General features: G+C 36.4%; 1 long non-coding RNA gene across 1 annotated transcript; it reads left to right on the top strand.

Annotated features, from left to right (window-relative positions):
* The first annotated feature begins 1632 nt into the window (after positions 1 to 1632).
* On the top strand, positions 1633 to 20927 carry LOC108396182 (uncharacterized). The gene is made up of 4 exons (XR_001852900.3): positions 1633 to 1910; positions 2438 to 2507; positions 10228 to 10375; positions 19195 to 20927. It is a non-coding gene; the product is annotated as an uncharacterized lncRNA (long non-coding RNA).
* The last annotated feature ends 286 nt before the right edge of the window (positions 20928 to 21213 follow it).

Genomic DNA, 21213 nt, shown 5'->3' with positions numbered 1-21213 from the left:
TTACAACGCTGACAAAGTAAAAGAAAATGAACAACTAGCTGACAGAAGGTGGATGTTGAAAGGAGGGAGCGAAGGTGGAAGATGAGCAGAGGCATTAACAGCCTTATTGAGCCTAGGGTGGTGTCAGGAAACTAAAAGTTATTGAGCAAGAAACAGAAGTGTATGTAGATATTTCTAAATTACAACCAACAAAACAAGATAGCAATGTCATTATCAAAATTGCAGAGGTGTTGAGAAAAGGATTACAGTAAAGGAATAAAACCTCAGTTTACAGGGCCGAGGGTCAAGATAGATAAATAGATATTGGTTATTTCATTATTTAACCTTTACATATTTTTTCAAATAAGTTTATTTAGTTTTCTGAAAGCATACACGGTTGAAAGACTTTTGGGAGAGTGTTTGCAATTTGGTGTGAGGAGGGTTGTTGTCTTATTTTTTTTAAGCAAAGTATTAATATTGTTTTGTTGAAATTTTTCAATATTACAAAAGAGTTTTAGTATGAATGTATTAAAAAAATAAATGTAGAGTATGAGTTTATATTGAGAAACTACAATCATAAAGTATTTAGAGTTAGGATCTTCATGTGCTGAAGTACAAACATTAATCAGGATTATATATGGTGGTTTTGAAAAAGCAAGTATAATGGATATACAGTGAAATTATTTTATTTTATTTATTTTATTTTATTTCCTTCATAAGAAAGTCACAATGTAGTAGATTATCTTTTTTGTGCTTGAGAACAACTGCATTTGGATTCTACATATTCTAGTACAGACTAAGCATGGAGAGGGTGTTTGTTAAATGCCTGTTTGTTTTTGATGAAGTAATTGTATCACTTGAAACCACCTGCCTCAGCACCCTGGAAAACGCAATAGAAAATGTGTTCACTCATGAGATTCCTAGATGGAGAAATGAATGAAAATTATGGAGAAGATTCTGTGGAAAGTTACAAAAGGAATTAGAAACGTGGAACATAGAAAATTTGAGGAATTGGCGTTTTTAAGCTTTTGGGGTTCCAGATTTTTCAGATGTAATTTATTGTTAATTTTCTGTGCCAGTGAAGGAGAATATTGGGGCCACTGTGACCTGCTTCTGAGGGGTCTCTTAGAATCAGTTCATCTTGAATAAAAGGGAAATCCATCTGCTGGACTTGCTGTCTAGGTTGTAAATATGCAAAGGCAATTTACATATTGGTGTGTGTGTGTGTGTGTGTGTGTGTGTGTGTGTGTGTGTGTGAGGGACTAGGATGACTAAATGTTTGGGTCACCAAACATTTGGATCACCTGCCAGTTGATAAGGAGCAGGGTACATCTAAAAAGCAAGTCCAGAAAAATTAAAGAATCATGTTGGAAGTAAAAATTACTAACAGAATATAATGTTTTAAACCTAAAATTTAAAGCTTTGTTTTGTAATGTACTGGGCCACTTGGAGGGAATATTTGTGGAAACTACTTGAACTCTAACCAAAGCATGCTCATGTAGGTGGCATCTTTCCAAAGCTGTCTGAAAATAAATACGGGAATAAGTGTTGGCTTTTCATTCACATTTGTTTGTTTCATTTGGAAAGAATATTCACATATGCAGTGACATTAGTTCCCCATCACTTTTCTTCCAGATGAGGAGAGGTCAGCATCGGATAGTATTTGGATTCAAAGACATTTTTGAGCTCAGCTTCTTCAGTGGGATGAGTCCAGTAATTCTTCTGGACCAGAACATGAAGATGATAATAATTACAGATGCTGTCCGTCTCTCCCTGTATTTTTTTTGAGGATGGAAGTGGCCAATTTGCATGTACTTTGCAGGCTGTTGTGTGGGTGGCCAGTGTTCTCCTTAGCATAGGCTCTGTTTCCACTTCACAGCAAATGGAGAGGAGACCCAGTGACTGGGATGAGTCCTCTGTGACCCAAGTAGGTAAGGTTGGGGACCTGGGGTCTCCTAGTTACTTGTAAGGGCTTGTTCCAGTCCTTTGATCCATGCTTTGAACTGTGGTCAATATGTATAAAATTAGAACAATCTGGTGGTTTCCTCAATTTCTTTTTAGGAGTACAGTGTTAGGCTAATTGGTTACCTGGGCCCTTCCGGTTGGAAAGCCTACATGAATCAAGAGCTGGGTTCTTCAGCTCTCCGGGAGGTTCCATTGGCCTAGAGGGTATGCGGGCACCAAGGCAGTAGGTAAAGGGCTCTGTAGAAAACAGAATGCCCCTTGCTTCTTAGAGAAGAGAAAGGGCACAGAGAACCAGGGAGATGGTACGAGCTGGGAACCAGAAAGGATGAACCAGTTCCTGAAGGTTTCCTGAATGTGGAAGTAGAAAGGACACGTGGAGAGAGGATTTCAAAGGTTCAGGGCACCTTGAAAGGTTTATTGACATCTTCTAAACATATACATGGTCTTGTGTGAGGGTTTCTTTTTTTTTTCAGTGTCTGTTTTGTTTTAGCAGATTCGTATGAAGCAAAGGGAAACAAGAGATGACCAAGAAAATGTAAGATTCTCTTTTCTTCGAGAAGTTGGTAAGACTTTGGACATCTATATCTAGATGGCACATGAGATAGAATGAAGACAAAAAAAAAAAGACAAGCTTTAGTTATATTTGAGGGCACCCATCTCTTTTATTATAGCTGAAGCCCATGGGTTAGAGAAACAGAAAGGAAAATTGTAGCATGTGGAGATCATTGCTGAAAGCAGGTAATCCCACATCTCAGAAGTAGTTGAGAAAGCTAAGTGTATTTATCATGGCAAATTTTGCCCTTATTTTCCATCAAACCCTGTGTTTAATTCACATAGGGTAGAGTATAAATTGTGGTCTGTTAAGGATATAATATAGGATATATTTATATGACTAGAAAATAATCTAGAAGGATCAACACCTAAATGTGGTTATCTCTCTGCAGTAGGATTATGGCAATCTACATACTTCTATGTAAAATTTCACACAATTTTTTCTGAAAAAATTTCCAGTAAAATGTTACAATTAAAATAATAAAAAATTATTTAAAAGGTATTTAGCTGATATAGAATCTCTCACTTCTCCTCCTTATAATGTTAGTTAAAAGTTTACAAATAAAAAAAGAAGTTCATGCATTATATAAATTATATTAAATTATCTGTTTCTTATAGAAAATCTCTATTTTGGACTTCTGAGACAAAAATTTGAGTACTCAATGTGATAAAATAATTTACATGATTTTCATAACTAAGTAAAAAGAAAGAAATAATTTAAAGTAAGTGAAATAAATTTCCAGTGTGTCAGGTTACATCTAACACCTAAATTTTAGTTTTTTTAGTTGGCTGTTTTTCTTTGAAGGATATAGAAAATCTTGCTTGTTTATTAATTCACTTTAGGTGGAATACTTAAAGGGCTAGTAAGATAATCGAGTTGGAGCAGAGTTCTCAACCAAGGGAAATTTTGCCCCCCGGGGGCCTGTTGGCAATGTCTGGAGACATTTACGTTTATCCCGACTTGGGGGAGGTGAGTGCTGCTGGCATCTGGTGGGTAGAGGCCAGATGCTAAGATGCACAGGACAGCCCCAACTACAAAGAATTATTCAGCCCAAAATGTCAGCAGTGCACAGGCTGAGAAGCCCTGCTTAAGACACCGTTTCATTTACAAATAAACAAAATGGCACTACCAACTTCAAAACTGACAGAAAGCAATCCTTATTTACATTTTCCTTGCAACAATAGAAAATAGACATGGTATTTCCCTCCTCAAAAGGTCAAAAGTAGAAATATTTCTAGTATATTTTGTGTTATAAAATAATATTTAAACAGTAAGAAACCTGAGGTAGCTACAATTCACAGTATTTGAGAGAGCAGAATTGGAATAACACAAGTCATAGAAAAAAATGTGCTTCAGTAAGTTAACTCAGCATGGCTTTTTTTTTTAACTTTCCTCAAAAGAATATTTTAGATAGTAATTCGAAATGGTTGGGAATGTGAAACCAATGATATGTCAAGAACATACCTTAATAATGATTGCTCTTCTCCCAAGAGATAAATGAAAACACAAAATGCACTTATTGCAATGCTTCATGTGCCCTTCGGAATCAAGAGTTATTAGCAAGGCGGTGCTGGCAGGAGATGCATGGATACAGGGCAGAAGTCTTCCTTCCACCACCGCAGTGTAAAACTTGTATTCTCATAGGAAGATTCTTGGATGAAGAAAACCGTAGCAACAACAATAACAGGAAGTTTGGCAGCATTTTGTATTGTGTTAACCCCATAACCCTGAATCATATTTTTCAGGGCCTTTAAAAATACGCTTTCGGTTGGTTAGCGCATGAAGTTCAGTGAAGGTCACTGCATGCTTTTTTATTTTTCTCCCTAGAGAGAGCATGAACTTAGCTCCCTGGAAATAAGAATGAAGACTGTTAACTAAAGTGTACCCATTCGATCTTTTATCCCCCTCCTCAAAGAACAGGCTATTTTTTCCTGTGAAGGATGAAATGATATGTCGTGATCATATTTTCATTTTAGTCTTTAGTTAAACGTGTAATGCTCAAAGAGCAACAAATTGTCTTTGTCAGATAAGATGAAGACATGCTGAGGGTCATGTGACTTTATGCAGTCAGAAGTTTTCTTTTCAGTATGTGATAGAAATGATTCAATGAGGTTATCAGAAAGTCATAAATCCCTTTCTTCCAAAGTTTATTGTATGTTTTAATTGGTTTTAATTGGTGTAGGGGTCAGGAGGGAAAGAGGATTACTGGATTACTTTGTCAATGTTCTGTACTTCTTTATAAATATACAGTATTTAAAAAAGATAATTTCTTTCAGGTCATAAAAATATTATCAACTTATTACTTACTATTTGGAAAATTCAGAAAAGCATAAAAAGAAAATATGCCCCCCACAGACCACCACTACCAACACAGGTCAGCTGCACCCAGCTCTTCCATAAAATTGGTGACACTGTTTACCCAGCCCTGCCTTCTGCCTCCGCCACGCAGTGAACACTTACCCATCTCATCAAACTTCTTCCAAAACTAAGTTTGTAATGTCTGTATCACAAGTTCCTTGACCTTAATACGTGAGAAACACAGCTTTTAAAATAAAAGTACTTGAAATTGAGTAATTTGTTTCTTTCATATTTAGTTTTTTTTTAGTTGGTATACAATATTATATTGATCAGCTGTACAATACAGTGATTCAACAGTTACATGCATTATTAAATCCTCACCCCAACTAAAGCAGTCACTATCTGTTAACATAGATACTGCAGAACCATTGACTACATTCTCTATGCTGTACTTTCATCCCTGTGACCAACTTATATTATGATCGAGATTTCTGTGCCTCTTTATCCCCCCTCACCCACCCCACCCACACACCCCAACCCCTTACCTTTCCTTCCTTCCTACCTTAAGTCGATATTTAATATTCTTTGCCAATTTTTCTATTGAGGTTTTAGGAGTTACATAAACTCTTTATATATTAACTATATTAAACACTTTTGTCATAAGTCTGTGTCAAGTATTTTTCACAACTGTGTACTTTCTAAATTATATTTATTTTTTCATGATGATGGAGAGTTCATTTCAGTTTTTAATGCTCTTTATTCCGTAGGGAAATTTCAAATTTTATTCTCCATTGTCAAATTTATAGTATTTTTGCATGATTTCTTTCAATGCTTTTAATGCTAGAAAGCATTTCCCATCCTGAATCTGATAGATGCCCACATTTTCTTCTAAGTTTGTGTGTGTCTGTGTGTGTGGTTTCAGTTTTTAGCATTAAAATATTTAATTATTCCATAACTTATTTTGGTTTATGTTATAAAGTGAGGAACTAACTTTATTTCCATTTGTTAAATAGTTGATTCATACCATTTATGAATTGTCTTTTATATGTTCACTAACCTGTGATATCACCTTTATCTCACTGGGAACTTTTCCATTCTTATTATTGTTTTGTTTTTTTAATCTGCTTGAGTTGGCTTGTTGTCTATGTATTTTATTCCATTGTTAGATCTGTTTTCACATCCCACTACAGTTTGATGGGACAAACTTTCCCATTGAATTCTCAGATTTTTAAGTTTCTCCTATTTATTCCTGATGACCTTTGAAATTGCTTTGAAAAGATACTTTATCATATGGTATTCCAAGAATATATACTGGCTCTTTGATTGATCGCATTAAACCTATTTTCTCCCCATTCAGCCCCAAGTATGTTCTTCTCTTTATGAAAGTCTTTTTATTCTTCTCATAACCTCTTGTTATTTTCTTGTATTGCTCTCACACAATTCTTTTAAAAACTATTCTTGCTTATTATGATATATGGTTATTATGAATTGTATATTTTTCATTATGTTTAGGAAATTGGATTGAACTTTTGTATATTTATTTTGTATTTGGTTACTTACTGAATTTTACACTTTACACTTTTCAGTTGATTCCCTTATATTGCTAAAGTGAACAATCATTATCTGTAAATAATTGTATATGTTCTCAATTATTTTTTAATTCACAAATACACCTAATTTTTCTGTTTGTTTGTTTATCACTTCTAGAACAGTTGGGAATGATAGTTGTCATAACACATACTTTTGCCTTGTTTATGATGCCACCAATATTTTTATAAAATATGGTGATTGGCTGTATGTTAAAGACAAATATTCTTTACACTGCCAATTAATTATCATTTACTCTGAGCTTATTAAGCAGGTTTTAAAACCCAAGAGAGTTCATTATATTTTATAAAATTATTTTCCAGTCTACTGAGATGCTTTTGTGTTTATTTTGTAATCTATTGGTGTGATTTATTTGCTAGGAATTACATAAATTAATTATTAGGATAATCCTTCATTCTTCAGGGTAAATGATCATTTTAATATAATCTGAATGAAATATGCTGATCTTTTATTCAAACTTTTGCATCTATACTAAGCATTTTTAGTTTTTGCTCTGAGGGTCATTCTGGCTCTCAGTTGGTTGTACCAATTGACAGTCCCACCAACGGCACATGAGGGTTTCCTTTAGTCCACACGCGTGCCGTCATTTATCTCTTGTCCTTTTAATGGCGGCTATTCTAACAGGTGTGAGGAGATAGCTTACTGTGGTTTTAATTTGCATTTCCCTAACAACTAATGATACTGAACATCTTTTCCTGTGCCTATTGCCCTTTCATATATCTTCATGGAGAAATAGCTATTCAGGTCCTTTGCCTTTTTTAAAAATAGCTTGTTTTTGTGCTAGTGAGTTGTATGAATTCTTTGTATATTTTGGATATTAATCCCTTATCAGATTTATGGTTTTCAAATTTTTTTTCCCATTTAGTAGGTTTTATTTTCACTTTATTGATGGTTTCCTTGCTGTACAGAAGCCTTTTAGTTTGCTGTAGTCCCACTTGTTTATTTTTTATTTTATTGCTTGTGCTTCAAGTGTCATAGCCCAAAGAACCATGGCCAAGATCTGTGTCAAGGAGCTTTATTCCTACGTTTTCTTTGAGGAATTTCATGGTTCCAGTTCTTCCACTTAACTGTTCAACCCATTTTGATTTAATTTTTGTGAGTGGTATAAGACCTGGGTCCAGTTTCATTCTTTTACCTGTAAATATCCAATTATCCCAGCACCATTTATGAAAAGGTCTGGCTTTTTTCCATTGAGTATTCTTGATTCTGTTGTCAAATATTAGTTAACCATATATATTTGGACTGAGTTTTGGTCTCTTGGTTCTATTCAATTAGTCTTTTTGTCTGTTTCTATGCTAGTGCCACCCTATAGCTTGCATTTTAGTGCAGCTGGAAGTCCGGATGCCTCCTATTATGTTCTTTCTCAAGATTTCTTTGGCTGATTGAGGTCTTTTGTGGTTCCATATAAATTTTAGAAGTGTTTTTTCTACTTCTGTAAAAAAAATGTCAATTGAATCTTGAGGGGGATTTCATTGAATCTATAAATGGCTTATGGTAGAATTGACGTTTTAGCAATATTAATTCTTCCAGTCCATGAACATGAGACAACTTTCCATTTATTTGTGTCCTTGACTTCTTTCCTCAATGCCTTATAGTTTTCAAAGTAGAGAGCTTTCACTTGCTTTGTTAAACTATTCCTAAGTATTTTATTGTTTTTGATGCTATTGTAAATGGAATCTATTTATTTCTTTTTCAGAAAAATTGTTGTTAGTGTATAGAAATGCTACTAATTTTGCATTCTGCAACTTTACTGAATTCATTGATTATAAAAGAAATTTTTACTTTCTTTACATAGGAGATAATAAGGAATTAAGCCCTGTGTCTTTCTTTGCTTTGTCTTTTCTTCACTTCCATGTTTCTCTAACTATAATCTACAAGTTTAGATCCATATAATTATCAATAAATTAATAGTTTACTTGATATGGTTACCTTCTGTTGTGGAACAATATCAGCAATAACTCTTGAGGTTACCCTTCTGTTGAACTGGTTTAATCTGCTTGACGTCTTCATTAGGATTCATCTCTTGATCACTAGGAGCATAATTCTAATCTTTCCAAGAAGCACACATAGATATTTCATTTTCTGAGCTGTTGTAAGCCTGAAAATATTTTTCTGTTTCCTTCATAACTGAAGGTCAAATTGTCTGGGAACACAATTCTTGAAACTTTTACCCTCACAATTTTTCCCTAAGAGATGTTGCACTGAGTTCCATAATTTTATTTCTGGAAAATAAAGCCTTATAAATAGTATGTGTTCCAATTTTATTAGAAGTAATTAATTCTTTTCCTTCCTGACTGCTTAAAATAAACTTTCTGAATCATTGAAATCAAAGTGTTTTTCCAGAACATAGCTTAAGGTGGTTCTGTTTCATTTTTTTCAATAATTTTTTGCTGTGAATATGGTTAACATTTTTTATCTTAACGTTCAAGTCCTTTAGTGGTGTCATCCATGTAAAGTTTTGGACTTTTTCCTCGCTCTGGCGTATCTTGCATGATCACATCTACTGTAATAGCTTGTTTTTTCTTTTTCTTGAGATAACCTATAACTCTTGGGTTCAGTTTTGGTTCTGTTCCATGACTATCTTATTTCTTAGGATTTTCATCTTTTCATCATTTTCCTCTGCTTTCTGCAAAAAGTACTGATGTTTGTCCTTAAGATCCCTGATTCAATGTTACAAATTCTGAGGTTTTTTGATTTTCTTGTGGATGTACTTTAACTATTGCATATTTTAAATATTTTAAAATGTATGTATATATCCACTATATTACTGATGGACAGACATTCAAGTTGTTGTCAGATTTTTGCTGTTACAAATTATTCTATGATAAACATTCACATATATAATTCCTGGTACATCTACATAAGAATTTCTCTAAGGTTAAGCATGAGTGGAATTTCTGAGTTATAATTTCATTTTCAGGGTTTTTTTTGTGTGTGTGTCTTTTGCTTATCACTTGTGTATCTTATGATCTTATCATACTTTTCTTCTTTCATTTTCCTTATAAATTTCTGATCTTATTTCATAGAGAAAATGTTTTTTGCATCCAATGAAGGATGACAAATATCACTCTAAAGTAGTTAAGTAGCTTTAAGAGGTATGTTTTTAATATAGGTGTTGAAAATTATGTTCATTTTCCCTCTTCCTTCAATTACACACCATTTTCGACTTATTGTGGTTTTGAAAGTTTGTCTCTACTCACACTTAAATAAATGACCATATTATTCTGTGCAAACTGTAGGTCAGTAGATCTTAGCACAACTATTTTCCCACTGTTAGGCTAACATATCAGCTCTTTGCACAATTTTTACCATATATTCTAATTGACAATTCTATTGCCTTATGATGGCATTTTCTTCCTAAGCTCCAATTCCTGACTTTCTGCCCATCTGGAAATGTTGTAATATATGAAAAATAGAAATTCCCAGCATGCTCTGTTCTCAGGGCTCTTCCTCTCTCTGCTTTGACATCCCTGGAGATCCCTCCCAGATTCTGGTGCAGGTTTGCCTGAGAGTCTTGTTGTCCTTCCATTGTATTTCTATCTTTCTATTTAATTTAAGCAGCTTTGGGTGAAAAGTTGGGAAAAGCTTTGTAGCCAGGTTCTCCTTTAAAACAGAACCCTTTGTATATCTGACAGATCCTTCCAAGCCACAGAAATATGCTGTTGCCCTAATACCTTAACTTCTAGAGGGCCCTTTGGAATTTTGTATCTGTATTATTTAACAATCAATGCTTAAATCAATTATTTAAGCAATCAATGACGAGAACGAATAATTCAAAGAATCGATCATCACATACATGCTATTTTCTTTTTTTTAAATTTCAGCTTGGTGCCCCTGCTGACCTACTTCCTTATGAAATAATGCAGCAATTAGCTGGTCATGCCGATCACGCTGGAACTAACAAAGAGTGCCGTCTGTTGCTGTACATAAAATACTCTTGGTATCAGTCCTTCATGGCATTGTGGACTCAAGGTACTCACAATTTTATTTTGTTTTAATCTTTCAAAATATCACAGGGTCACTATAAGGAAGATTTAAATTATTCCCATCTTACAGATGACCAACATGAGGTAAAAAATGAGGGAATTTGTGCTATAATCAAACAGAAAGTCTCTCTAAAAATCAAAAAGTATAACCTACGTCACACAATTTCCAGGAAGATGTTTTTTTTTTTTTTCCATTCCTGTATCTGAGCAACCTACCTTTTGATAGTGGGTATTTATTACTATTTGTGAAGTGCATCCCTGGCCAGGGCTGTCCCCTCTGGGAGGGTCGTTGTCTCTGCAAACCATTCCTTTGCAAGTAAACCTTGAGGAGCAGTGAGAAGGAAAATGTTAATCCAGCTTAGTGTTACACCATCACATTTATTGGTTTAGGAATAATCAATAATGCTAATTAAGTATTTTCATTCAACAAGCTACCAGGTATTTTAGTGACCTTAATATATCTTTGATTGGAAAACTGTTAGTGGTGTGCATTCAGAGAAGCCTGGCTTATCCAGGAAATTAGAAGGAGGTCTGAATGGAGACCTGTCAGAGGAAAAAATATGCAAAGCCTTCTGGATTTCTGTTACATTCTGAAAGTTACAGCATTTTTTTCCTTTTAGTGATTTATGCTTTGGAGAGATACATGTATCTTTAATAGTTTACGGCTTACAGATACACGTATCTCCTCCGTCCTGTTGAGGAATAGAAAGAGACATAGGGAACACAAGATAATAATAATAATAAAATAGAAGCATGTCACATTTTTTGTGTGTGTGCTTAGTATGTCAGTGTCTTTTCTACATATACTGAAACTCATTTGTCTTCAGGACACTGTATGAAATAGTGAAGATTATCATCTTCATTTTACAGATGAGAAAAATAACAGTCAGAACCCCTCCTGAGACCTTAGAGCAGGTGTCTTGTGGAGACAGAGTCACATGCAGTCGGCGTCAGGCCAGGGCTCTCTCTCTTCCCCACCAGGCCATTGCCCCCGTTGACAGTGAGCCATCAACCCTGTTTTATAAGCCGAACTGATAAATTTAGACAACGAATCTTTGGTAGCTGAAACAGTGCTCTGCTCATATGGGAGAAATCAGCAAACTATTTCCCCAAAGGACAAATTCAAGACAAAATAATAGTATTAAAGGGGACATGCTTGTGGCAATTAATTCAAAAGAAGTGTTTATTTGAGACATCTTTGCACATTCCTGCATTTGTTTGTCCCCACTGGGACCTGTCCAGCCCCAGCTTAGCGTTTGCTTCCTTGGCTTCCCTCCTAGCTTCGAAAGTGGGAAACGTTATGAAAATCAGCAGCAGCGTCAGGGCGGCCGGCTGGCAGAGGGAGACCCCAGGCATGCTGTGCAGCCCCTGTGAGCTGCTCGTTCGGTGGGTCTTTGGCCCACAGGCCGAGCCCTCGGCCGGCTGGCTGCCCCGGAGGCTGACAACGCTCCGGTATCCCAAATGCCCAGACACAGCTGACCAGAGCTGGTCTTCGTGCACTTGGAGCAAGCTGTAATGATGAAAATATTGTCAGCCAGTGCATGGGTCATAGGTTGTTGAGAAATAGAGTCACAAGAATAGGAAATAACAACGCTCTTTATTCTGTGGTTTTGAGTCTCCAGTAGGCTAAAGGGCTGAGAAACTATCCCTAAATATCGCCCTGTTGTATCATAACGGGCTCAGAACTGCTCTGTGGCTCCGGGGGACTTGGAGGCCAAATGCAAAGCACATCACCTGGTCTTTGAGGTGTTCCTGTTCTGGCTACAGCCTTCTATGTAAGCCATAGTCCTGAGATGCGCCAGGCTGCTTATTCAGAGGCCGCACAACTGGCAGAGTCCTGCCGTTACCTGCACACGACATGCGTTCTGTGGTCAGTGTTTATGCCTTGATAGCTGTTACATCTTCTAAATATCACTCCTTCTTCACATATGCTTCATATATCATACTTTGAAAGGTGAAACCCTATTCATTTCATCTCCTGGGCAGTATACTTTGTAAGATTTCTGATTCTGACTTTAGTTTACGTTTGCCATAATGCCGAACACTTCCTGGGTCCATAGTAAGGGCTAAATAAATGTGTGGTAAGAATAAAAGAATGAGAAATACTGGCAGAATATACCCCTCTGCATTTCTTTTCTTGCCCTGAGAAGGGCAGTGGCTGCTGGTGGGATAGCCTGTGAAGGCAACGTGTGTATCTTCCAGTTCTGTTGACAGGATTTCCCAAAGCCTGGGGGACGCAAGGAGAAATTGTGAAACCGGGTTCTGTTTTTTTGTGGGCAGGGAGCAGAGAGAACTTTCTCAGAAGCTCAGATAGTTTCTGTGGAAAGGAGAATAGTTAGGCGAAAATACAGGACCCAAAGAAAGAAAAATATAGGGCTCATTTGAGAAATATCCATGAGTTTCACTGAGGGAGGACCCCTGGGCACCACAGCTGTGACCCCCATGACAGCAAACACCATTGTCTGCCCAGGTGCCAAGGAGCAGAGGGAGCTAGTGATTATTCAGTATGTACTAGTGTCTACTAGAAACAGTTAAGAAGTCAGCCTGAGGCTGTGCCGGGCTGCCTAGAATCGAATCCTGCTTCTACTGTTCGGTGGCTGTTATCCTGGGCCTCCATTTCCTTAGAAGTTAAGCTGGAATAATAATAGTATCTCCCTCACAGGATGGTCAAGAGAGTTATAAAATAAATAAATATTCATAAAGTACTGAGAATATAGGCTAGTAAGTAATAGCTAAGACTTTCCTAAATTGAAAATGTGAACACATTATATCCCAGGAAACATGGTTTTATGTGGGAGTTCATTATAATTTGTAAGTGCTGGAATGTTCATAGCAGCACTATCACAGCAGCCTCAGACTGGAAACTACTCAAATACTCCTGCGCTTAGAATGGAAGCACAAACTGTGGTAGTGTCACCCCAGGGTATGTCAGGCAGCAATGGGAACAGAAGACCTACGGCTGGTTACAAGGGTGTGGGTGACTCTCACAGACATTATATTAAGTGAAACACTCCAGACACACAAAAGAACACCTACTGTAGGATTGCATTTCTATAAAGTACAAAAAATGGCCAAACTAATCTGTGCTGTTCACAGTCAGGGTAATTGTTCCCCTTGTGTACAGGAGGGCTTCTGGGGTGCCGGTAATGTTCTCTTTCTCAGTCTGGGTGCTGGTTACACAATATGTTCATTTGTGGTAAATGTACTCTTTGTATGAAAATTTCACTTTAATTAAAAAGTTGAAAAATGATGTGAGAGTGAAATAAAAGTAGAACCTATTATAATAAGCTAGTTAATGATCCTAGGTTAATATATCAACAAGGAAGGTCATTAGAGAGATAATGAGAAAAATCTCGGGAGTATTCAGACGGAGACCTGCCAGTGGTTCCAACCAACCAAAAGATTTGTAAGGCTTTTGGCTGCTGACGTACAACAAATCGGGTAGTTGACCCTATATGCGAGTTTTCTTCCCTCCTTGTGGCCCACTCACATTTGTATCACCTTAACTTCCTTTGAATATTGTAGTTTTATTCAACAGAAATTCAAGTGGTGTGATGGCACTGGAGAAGGTCACAGCTTCCTTCCACCTCATTCCGTATCCCGCCTCAGCCTCTTCACACCCCGTCTCCCAGTGCTCCCAGTTAAAAATCTTCCTCCTCTCCTGGAGTCGCCTTTCTTGACTGTTCTTGCCATTTTAAGGATCCCTTAGTACAGCAATTCCTACGTCCAGTCAATAGCCGTTCTACATTCTTATAATTACTATTGCCGTCAACAGAAAAAGAGCTAGAGCTGAGGAATTATTATCACCAAAGCAACTGAACTTCCAAGCAGCAGTGTTGTTTATCATATAATGGGGAAGCTGAAAGATAGTCTCTTTCTTTCTTTTTAAAAAATACCAATGCCAATAACTCAGAGACCCAGAAAACCTTCAGTGAAAATTGGTGAGTTATTCTGGTAATTACAGAGCTTATAAGTATGTTCAGGAAAGTATGTGTTTATGAAAGAGTGACTTCAGGGATCCCCAAGTGTTGTATGAGCAGTTCACGGGGTGGAAGGAGAGTTTTCTAGTTTCATACAGGATTTTGACTTCTTGGAAGAATCAATAATTCAAAAGAGGCTTAAATGGAGGAGGGCAGTTGGATGATGGAAAAATATATAAATGGAAACCCCCTGGACTGGGAGCTACTTGTTTCTTTAGTGACCAAGTAGAGGAATTGTTAAAACCTGGTTGGTTCCTGATCATTGTTTCTTTCTTGAATGAACCAATGAATCAATGAATCAATGAATCAATGAATCAATGAAAGAAATGGGTTCATCTAAAACAAAGGCTTTGAATCTGTTGATAATCTGAGGTGTGCATCTTTAAGTCCTCAGTAAGTTAAACTCAGAATCCATTAATTTCTGGATTCTAGATTTTAAATCAACAATATGCTCAATATTTTACAACACTTAGAAGATCCTTTTGAAGTGCAATACTATGTTCTTGCTGGTAGATGTGGATACACCTAGGTAAAAATTCATAGAAACAGCAATTAAATGAACTTGATAGCTTCAATAACTTTTAATTATAGTGAGAACAAAATAGTTTACCATACTTTGAGGAATTTTCTTTCAAGGGATTCAATAACTAAGTGTAGACGTATTTCAGGCCTTTCTGATACAGTAATAGCATTTCTAAAAAGACTTAAAAAGACCTGTATGAATACTGAAAAATCGACAGCGCAGTATCAGTTCACCCTTCAGTAGAGCAAGACAACTATTTATTATGTTTTTGTTATTATATTATTATTTATACTTTACACATTTAAGCAATCCTTAGTCCTTTTAACTGCTATCTGCTAGGTATTATAATTTTTATTTTGAAGTCGAGAAAACAAGATTCACTAAGTAAATTGTCCAGGTCACAATCATAAGTGGAAGACACAGGATTCAACCTAAGTCTCTCTGGCTCCCAAATCTGCTGTTTCTACTGTGCAATCCTGTCTTTAGACACAGCCAGATGAATGAACACACACACACACACACAGAGCAAATTTCTCTCCTGTCCTAATCCAAAACCTTATATTGGCATCAAAAGCATACAGGTGTTACACTAGTTTCATAGGCAATCAAAAAAGGCAACCAAAGCATATTCTGAATTGAATAGAACAACTTTATTCTTATCACTTAACTGAGTGTAGTCACTCAGTGGATTCAGGTTGTAACTGAGGCACAGTGGAAGTCTAGAAATTTTATGGCTGATGGCTCTTTTCACTTACCTCTTTCTTTGTAAACGTTGCTGGGTGCTGGGACTCGCTCCGCTATGAGGGATTCCCTTGTCTTCATGCCCCAGTTTTATTTGATGCTGTGTTTCCCCCTATGACAGTAGGGAGGCACTTGATGAGACCCCTTTTGTGCTGGCATGTCAATGGAACTTAATAGAATGACTTCTCCCAGGTTTCTTCAAATGCTTTCTCTCTCCATTTCACACTGCTACCAAGTATGTCACTACTAAATCGAAATTTCTAGGGAAAGAAATAAACCGTATGTTGCTTTTCCCCTCAGCATATTTCAACCATATGGTACCAGAAATGGGAATGTAACAGTGCTAGTAATTTAGACTCCCCATGCTCCCAACACGACCATTCCCAAGCTAATTTTAAAAAATCCTTACTAGTGGTCTGGAAAAATTGATTTTGCCAAGTAATTCAGGAGCAGGGGTAGGAGAGAAAATGTAGCTGAAAGGTGTACTTCTGATGAAGTGGGGCGGAGCCTGAGGACACCACTCAAGACTCGTCCACGGAACCCACACTGAACCCCTGCGAGAATGCGCTCCTTGTTTGCACGCAGCAGAGCGCCCAGGTTGTCGGTTATACTACTCATTGTTGGTAACATTAGGCCAAAGCCTGAAGCCTTAAATTTCCTTTGATTTACATTTACTGAATACTTCAGAAGGGACAGGAGTTATTCTGAGTAACGCTTTAAAAATGTTTCAGTGGTGAAAGAACAGCAACAAATACCTTTGACATAAAGCTAATAGGATTTTAAGTTTTAAAAGAAGTATGTATGGAATCAAAGTTTGTTAGGCTTAGAAACTAGAAAATGAGAAAACAGTCATGTAGAAATGCAGCATCCACTGGTCAACGACAGCTGTTCATTTACATAAGAAAAGATCAAATATGATATGAATGAATTTCATGTAAACTAAAAAGCACAGCTCAAAGCATTTCCAAATTTCATATTCCAGTCCGTACTTCGCTTCTCTTTGTGTTGGTGGTGACTTTGGACGTGAATAACATTTTCATTTTTAATTTTAATGTCGTCATGTTTATCAGTCTTTGGGTTTGGGTTCACTGAGTGTCATTTAAGAACTTATTCCCTACTTCAAACTCATAAAGTTTTGTTTTTTTTCATTTTTTTCTTCTAGAAATTTTAGTTTTCACTTTTAGGTATATACTTGAAATTTATTTTTGTGCATAGCCAGGGTAAGTATTTGATTTTTTCTCCCATAAGGCAAATCAAACATCCCTGTGCCGTTGATTGGCTATTTCCCTGTTGCTGGCTCATTTGTAGTGACACTCAAATTACATAATAATATTTATATATGTCTGAGTCTATTTTTGATCTCTGTGTTCTGCATCCTTTGTCAATTTGCCTATCCTTGGCTTAATACATAACTGTTTTAATCATAAAAAATATAGAAAGCTCTATCTGATGGGACCAGTCCCTTGATAACGCTCATCTTCAGAATGGTACCGGGGATTCCTGGTCCTTGAACTTTCCAAAGACATTTTAGGATAACTTTGTCAACTTCCTTAAAAATGTTACAATTTTTACTGTGGTCACATTGAATTTATATATGAATTTGGGGGAAGTTAAGACTCCATATGCTTGAGTCTCCCCATTCAGATTTTATCAAGTAGAACCCTAGCATCTACAGGTTTTGATACTGTTTTGAATGGGATTTCATTTTCTTGTTCTCTTAGTGACTCTTTTTAGTTTATTCCACTGCTATTTATTTTGTATGCTGGTCTCATGACCAGGGAGCTTTTGTGACTTGCCAATATTTTAAATAATTTGTATATTTCTGTGGATTTCCCATGTGATTAGGTCATTTGTAAATAAAGATAGTCATGTTTTTCTTCCTAATATTTGTATCTTTTATTCTTTTACTTCCTGCAGTGACTAAGACTTCTAATAACATGTTAAATAAAATGATGATGTAGTCATCTTTATCTTGTTTCTGATTTCAAACAATGTCTCTAAAGTTTCACAATTAAGGATAATGTTTGCTTTAGGTTTTTCGTAGATATTCTTTATCAAGCTAGGGAAATCACCTTCTATTCTGAGTTTATTAAGATATTTTATTGTATATATAATTTTAAACAATTTATTTGCATTTTTAGCATCTGCATAGATGATCATATTATTTTTCTCCTTTACGTGTAACTATGGTTTATGACTTTGTAGATTTCTGATGTCGGACCATCTTGACACTTGGGGTAAATTTTTCTTGTTCATGATATATTTATTTTTAATAGTTAGCTTAGTTACACTTGCTTTGTTTTATTTTTATTTTTGCATCTATGCTTGTAAGCAAGATTGGTCTATACTTTTCTTGTGTATTCTCTGGTGTGCTAATTGTTGCTATATTGTTATTGTTCCTGTTGTTTTCTATAACAGTTTATACAGAACAGTAATTTTTTCTTTGGAGTCAAGGTTATCTTGAAAGCCATCTGGGCCTCAGATCCTCTGTGGAATCTACAATTAATCTGGCTATTAATAATCCAATTTCTGTAAACTCTATTGCCTTACTGTGATTTTCCATTTCATCTTCTTTTTAGTGATTTATATTTTCTAAATATTATCCATTTCATCAATATTGTAAAATACATTGCCCAAAATTTTTCCTAGTATATCCTATGACTTTTTAAAATCTTTCTAGTATGGGTGGTTAGTTCTCTTTTAATTTCTGGCATTGTTTTTCACGCTGTCTCTCTTTCTTTGTTTCTTGAACAATGGTATTCTTGGTCCATGCTATTGTTCCTAGATTTTCATTTTATCAATTGCCCTGTATCTGTATTATTTCCTTCTTCTATTTTAGGTTTACTTTACTGATCTTTTCTAGTTTTTCATTGAATATGCACTTTGTGCATATTTAAAAATTTTTTAAATTTTGCTTTCAGTACATGCACTTAAGTCTATAAACTTACTATAAATGTATTTCTGCTTTATCACACACATTGTTTTATATATGATATGGAGAAAAGTCACTCTAAATGTTTTGTAATTTCCATTGCTCTTTGATTCAAAGATTATTTTGGAGTTTTTAGTTGTTGTTCACACATAAAATTTTATACTTTTATTGATATTTTGTAACTATAATTATCTGAAAATATGCTGAATATAATTTCTTCAGCTTATTGAAACTTAACTTTGTGGACAATATTCTTTCTCGTGTACTTAAAATTTATTTTCTATATTTTGGGCACATGTATGTCTAATACTCATAAAGTATGTCTATAATTTATGCATATCAATCAACATTGTTAATATTGGTCAATCTTACATTTTTATTTATTTTTCGTTTACTTGATCTCTCAGTTTCTAATAAAAGTGTGTTAAACTCTTATGCCATGACTGGAATTTTGTGAGTTTTCCACTGTTAGTCTTATTCCCTGTCCCATGATCTTTGATAACTTCCTGATCAGTTGGGGCATGATTAGAGAGTCGGAAGTACTGGGAATAATGTGGATGGAGGGATTACTAAATGGACTGTCTGTAGCTGTGGACTCTGGCTAACCTGTCTATGCTGCTTCCTGTAAGGTGCTGGTTCTGAGGGCAGCGGGGCGACAGCCAGCAATGCAAACGGCCATGAAGCGGCAGAGCAAGAATAAACCAGAACCTGGAAGGACAAGCTGGGACCTGGGTCTGTTTCTCGCTGTCTTCAAGGCCTCACACAGATGATGTAGGTGACCTGCAGGAGAAGCTGGTGTCTTTTTCCGCAGAACTCTGTACCCTGGTGCAGAAGTTGGAGAAGCCTCAGGAGGAGCCCCAGCAGGAGTCAGAGGAGTTCTGGGCTTGGGGGGCTGCCCTGGGGGCCACGACAGCTGAGCTGCAGAGCACAGGAGTGGCTACTATTAACTTCCACCCTCCGAATTTCATGCAAATTTCTACTGAGGCAAACTGTGGTCTGAAAACATACTGGGAAGGGAATTCTGGGAAGCCTAGTTCCAGTTTGGCTAAGCTGACCCAGGGCAAAGCCTCCACAGATTCCTTTTATTATTATTTAGTTTCTTTCTTTATTCTTCTACATGCTTTTAGCTGTTAACTATTTTGCTGGCATCACTATTTTTGTGCTTTCTTCTGTTAAAATATTGCATGTTAGAAATCATCCCTGTCTATATAAGTTTCTGTCTGTGGTAGCCATGAGGATGCGTGGCTCAGATCTCTGGCTCTGGAAGATCTCTGCTTTTCTGCATCAGACACAATGTTCATGATGAGGCCTTACTGCCCACAGGCTACTCCCAGTCAGAGACCGAGCATACTGGGAGAACAAATGCAGGCCCAGTTTGGGGCCATGCTGGGCTCCTCAACCGGTGACTCTGACTCAAGGACTCCAAATTAGAATGTTAAACATTTACCTGCAATTCCAAGACACTTCCTACCAGGTCCTCCCCTCACCCTGTCCCGCGCAGGGTTCAGACCTGCCTCACAGTGGGAAGGCTCCCACCCCTTTCCTGACCATCGCCTTTGGTTTTCTCCAAAAAATTTCCTGCACATCTACTCCTGACTTAGTGTCTGCTTCTCGGAAACCTTGCACTAACGCACTGTGTATGTATGTGCTCTTAAAGTGTGTTTTGAAGAAGCATATAATTTTTAATCCAATCCAATAAATCTTTCTTTTAATGAGTGAGTTTAATCTACTTAACCTTTATTGTGATTTATAATGTATTTAGTCTTATTATTACATTGTTTCCTGTTTGCCAGCCTTTTTCTTTACCCTTATTTTCCCCTTTTATGGTTTCAGTTTGATTGCTAAAGCCTATCAGACAGGAAAAGCTAGGGAGACTGGAATACCAAAGCACAAACCCTTGGTGGCTTCAAACTAAGGTTATTTCTTACTCATTCTACAAGATCATTGTGGAGTGGCTGACTGATCGCTCAGAAAGTTCACCTATTGCAGCCTCCACCTCCATACATACATCCTGGAGAAGCAGAGAAAGGAGATACGCCAAACACTCACCTAGCTTTTAAAACTGCCATCCACAAGTGATACAGGCCACTTCCACCCCCGTATCATTGACCAAACGCAGTTACTTGGACACCCCTGAATTCAACTGGGCAGGGAAATGCAATGCTATCATGTGTCTAGATAGAATAGGATGCTATGAATGTTGCTTTTGACTCCGTACCTATTATTCCTATCTGCTGCGTTGGAAGCCATAAAATATATTCTTATTATATTAACAATTATTTTAAATATGTCTTAAACATAGTACTTAATTATACTTATTTCCTTAACCAAGTCTAAAATTTATGTAGTATTTCTATCTTCTACCCAAATTCAATAAACCTTAATGAGCTTAAACTATCTAAGTTTTTGCTTTGTTTTTAAAAAACAATTTATCATTTCTTTTTGAACATTGTTTTATATCAATACTATTTTTTTATTTTAATATTTCTACTTGTCTTTTCATTTCATATCTACCAGTTCCTATTACATTTCTATCTGTTTTTGTTTTATAATTTCCTGTTTCTTTGAATCAAGGGTCTGCACATGTGGTTCATAGTCCATATTTGGCTCACTGCCATTTCTATAAATACAGTTTTATTGAAACTGTC

The sequence above is a fragment of the Manis javanica genome, chromosome 16, assembly GCF_040802235.1.
Source record: "Manis javanica isolate MJ-LG chromosome 16, MJ_LKY, whole genome shotgun sequence".
NCBI classification, from domain to species: Eukaryota; Metazoa; Chordata; class Mammalia; order Pholidota; family Manidae; genus Manis; species Manis javanica.
This window is presented reverse-complemented; position numbering and strand designations above follow the sequence as displayed.